The following is a 4248-nucleotide window of genomic DNA, read 5'->3' as shown; positions in this document are numbered from 1 at the left end:
TTCCATTCCTCCCTCACTCTACACCTCTGTTTGCTTAGTCTGTTTTCTGTTGCTGTAACAGAGTACTTGACACTGGGTGTTGGTAAATAAGTCTGTTTTGGGTCATGGCTCTAGAGACTGGGAAGTCCAAGATCAGGCGAATGCGTCTGTGAGGGCCTTGAACCTCCTCACAACGTGGTAGGAGCCAGAAGAGCAAGTAGGTGGCAGGCATTCTGTGCCATGGTTACGATGCCGTTTGGAACAACTGTATCCCAAAGGAGAGGACCTGGGCTTGAACCCAGCTCTGTTTGCACTTCCAGCTCTCTGCTAATGTGCACCCTGGGAAGCTGCAGATGATGGCTCAAGTGCTTGGGTCCTTGCTACCCATATAGAAGGCTCAGGTGGAGTTCCAAGCTGGCCCAGACCTGAAGGCTGAGTGCGTTTGGGGAGTGAACCAGAGGATGAAAGATCTCTGTCTCTGTGTCTTTGACTTTCAAATAAAATGAAAAAATGAATTTTCAAAAAGAAGGGCAATTTAGTGGAAGAAACAAAACACTAGGAGTAACTGCTTTATAGCAACCTGTTCTCTTAACTAACCCAGTTCCGTGGCCTTGCACTAATTCCTCTGGACAATCTTTTCACCTCCCAGAACTACCCCAACCCCAATCAAACTTTAACATGAACTTCAGAGGGGACAAACCATATTCAAACTGCAGATCTTCTTCCCAGGATTTTTATCAGTTTTCTTTTTTTCTCTAAGAAGGAAGTTTTGGATTCATCAGTTTAAGATTTCTAATTTTATTTTATTGGTATGTGTACTTGATTACTTTCTCCCTTCCCCTTACTTTGGGTTTGATTTTCTTTATTCTAGCTTTTTAGAAACTTAGGTCATTACTTTTGGTTCTTTTTTTCAAATATAAGCATTGAAAACCACATATTTTTGTGTAATAACTGCCAAAGATGCATCCCACTAACTTTGATATATTGTGTTTTCATTTTCATTTGGTTTGAAATATTTTCTGGTTTCTTTGAGTTTTTTTTTTTTTCTTGACTTATTTAGAATTGTGTGTTCAAATCGCAAACTATTTGTTTTTTTTTTCCCCCAGATATCTTTCTGTTACTGATTTCTGTGTTATACTTTGTTTAATTTCAAACCTTTTAACTTCATTGAAACTGGTTTTATGCCCAGTATCTGGTCTAACTTGGTGAACGTTCCATAGACAGTGAAAACATGTGTATTTAGATATTTGTTGCAGTGATTGTTCTATTAGAAGTGAATTTGTGGTATAGCGGGTTCAGCTGCTGCTTCCAACACCAGTGTCCCATAGCGGAGTGCCAGTTCGAGTCCCAGATGCTCTACTTCCATTCCAGGTTTCTGCTAATGCACTCGGGAAGACAGCAGAATATGGCTCAAGTTCTTGGGCCCCTGCCACTCACGTGGGAGACCATGATAGAATTCCTGGCTCCTGGCCCGACCCTTGATGTTGTGGCTATTTGGGGAGTGAACCAGCAGACTGAAAATCTTTCTCCCTCTTGTCTCCCTCTCTCCCTGTTCCCTACATATCAAATAATTAATACATCTTAGAACAAAATCAATTAAGTTGAGATGGCTGATAGTGTTGTACAAATCTTCTCTATTCTTCCTGAATTCTGGTCTGCTGCTTCTGTCAATTACAAAGAAAAAAATATTGACACGTCTATGTATTGTCAAAGTTCTCTCTCTCACTTGTTCTGGTTTCTTCATGTATTTGAAACTCAGTATTAGTTGCATATGTTTATGGAAGTCATGTCTGTTCATGAATTGAGGGCTTTAACATTGCATAGTGTCCCCATTTCCCCTGGGAATGCTACTTTTAGTGACAGTTGATAATAACATGGCCATTCTAGTACTTATATCAGTGGTCCATGGTTATGGCCTTTCTATTCTTTCCCTTATATCCAATCAGCATTTTAAATATTTTTTGAAGATTTATTTATTTGAAGGCAAAGTTAGAGAGGAGAGACAGAAATCTTCGATCTGCTGGTTTACTCCCCAAATGACTCCAAGGGCTGGGGCTGAGCCAGGCTGAAGCCAGGAGCTTCATCGGGTCTCCCATGTGGGTAGCAGGGGCCCAAGCACTTGGGCCATCTTTTGCTGCTTTTCCAAGTGTATTAGCAGGGAGCTAAATGGGAAGTGGTACAGCTAGAAACCGAGCCGGCACCCATATGAGATGCTGGTGGTAGCTTAACCCGCTGCACACAGCGCTGGCCCCCATCAGTGTTTTTATATTTAAAGTGGACGTCCAAAGAACAGAACGTATGAAGTTTGACAAAAATAGGTTTATTTTGGTACAAAATGCTTTTGAATTTTGAATCTTGGTGGGGAGGGGGCAAAAAGATGTTTTGAAGTCTTTGATAATTGATTCTTCATTAAGGTTTATTGATATTTCTATTGATTGACTTTCCTTTTATGAATCAGGTTTTCTGGTCATGTCTACTATTTTTTAATTGGATGTTGGACATTGTGCTTTTCATATTGGATGTTGTTGATTTTTGTTATATCCCTTTAAAGTGTTGGGCTCTCTACTGATAGTTATGTTACTTGGATTTCCACTTGATTATTTTGCACTCAATTTTGACATTGTAAAATAGTTTATCCTCTTAACCTAAGGGCTGATCTAGCCCCTTACTAAGGCACAAACCTTGTTAGGCACTAACTAATGTCCCAGTGCCTTCAGCAGTGTGTCTCCAGTCTGGTGGAAGGTTGAGGATCTCCAGCCCTGGGCCAGCTCTGAGAATTTTCTGTCTTCTAGCTCCTGAGTAATTTTTCTTTGCACAGCCTCCTGGAGTTCTCCTCTATCCACGTGCAGATTAGTGTTTAGCTAAACACTCAGAGACCCCGTGAGGGTCTGTAGAGCTCTCTCTTCACAGAGGTCCCTTCTTCCCAGCCCCCTGTGCTCCCAAGTCTAGCTGCCCTGGCCTCTCTGATTTTGGTCACTTGCTCTGTTTGGGCCACATGGTGATTTTGTCCAGAAATGGTCCCCAGGTTAAGCTGGGACAATTCTTGGGCTTACCTTGTTCATTCTTTTCTAACAGGGGTCGTGGTCCTTTGTTGCCTCTAATGTCTGACAACAGTTGTTTAATAAATTTTGTTCTGTTATTAGTCTTTTTTTTTTAGATGAGCCAGGCAAGGTCTCACAGGAATGTGTTTCACAGAAATAATTACTGGCAGGACAAAGCCTAAAACCTGGACCCGACAGACTTCAAAGCCTCTGCCCGCCACCATTCTCTCCACTCTCCCCATTTTTTTTTTTTTTTTTTTTTGACAGGCAGAGTGGACAGTGAGAGAGAGAGACAGAGAGAAAGGTCTTCCTTTGCCGTTGGTTCACCCCCCAATGGCCACCGCGGCCAGCGTGCTGTGGCCGATGCACCGCGCTGATGCGATGGCAGGAGCCAGGTGCTTCTCCTGGTCTCCCATGGGGTGCAGGGCCCAAGCACTTGGGCCATCCTCCACTGCACTCCCTGGCCACAGCAGAGAGCTGGCCTGGAAGAGGGGCAACCAGGCACCCTCCCCATGTTTTAAAGTCACATTCCATAGAGAAGGCAGGTAAGAGTCCAGTTAGTGACAGGCAAATTGGGTATTCTGCTTGCTGGCAATTCTGGTTGGGGGAAAAAAAAAAAAAAAGATTAGTCAGGGATTTTGCTGTTGCAGTTGGCTACTTCTTAGAGCTGGCCGGCCAAAGCTGGCTTTCATTTAGTTTCTTCCTAGTGAGTGATTGGGGAAAGTATGGGGCAGCTCTTGATTTATTTGTTTACTTACTCATTATTCTGTCATTATTGGTGCATTTGAGATTATTTATGGAACACCTATTATTTCCAGGCACTGGACTTTGCCGTTTCACTCTGGGCACTAGGCTTTTCTTTGGTTCTTCTATTCCTAGAACATCTACTGGGTTCCAGGCACTATGTTTTTGTTGCTTTCTTCCTTTCTTTGCTCCTTATCCCAGGTCTTCTAGGTAATCGTGTGGAAAAGGCTCAGATGACGACATCACAGGGATGTCTCCCTGGCCAACGGTGAAGCTTCCAGGTGGTTAGGAGAGCAGTTAGGGTCCTTCCTTGTTAACATAAGTGCCAACACCCCCGGGAGGAATTGTACATTAAGCCAGGGTTGGCTAAAACCTTGCCAGCATTAATGTTTCAGGAGAGATGCGTTAACTGAGAATAGGAATGGAGAATAACATAGGTCCCTTGGGAAGTGAGATAGGCTGAGCCCAGAGCTCTCACTGGGAA

Source organism: Oryctolagus cuniculus, chromosome 11 (assembly GCF_051225735.1).
Source record: "Oryctolagus cuniculus isolate XC-2025 breed Fujian yellow rabbit chromosome 11, ASM5122573v1, whole genome shotgun sequence".
Classification (NCBI taxonomy): Eukaryota; Metazoa; Chordata; class Mammalia; order Lagomorpha; family Leporidae; genus Oryctolagus; species Oryctolagus cuniculus.
Note: the sequence above shows the minus strand (reverse complement) of the source record.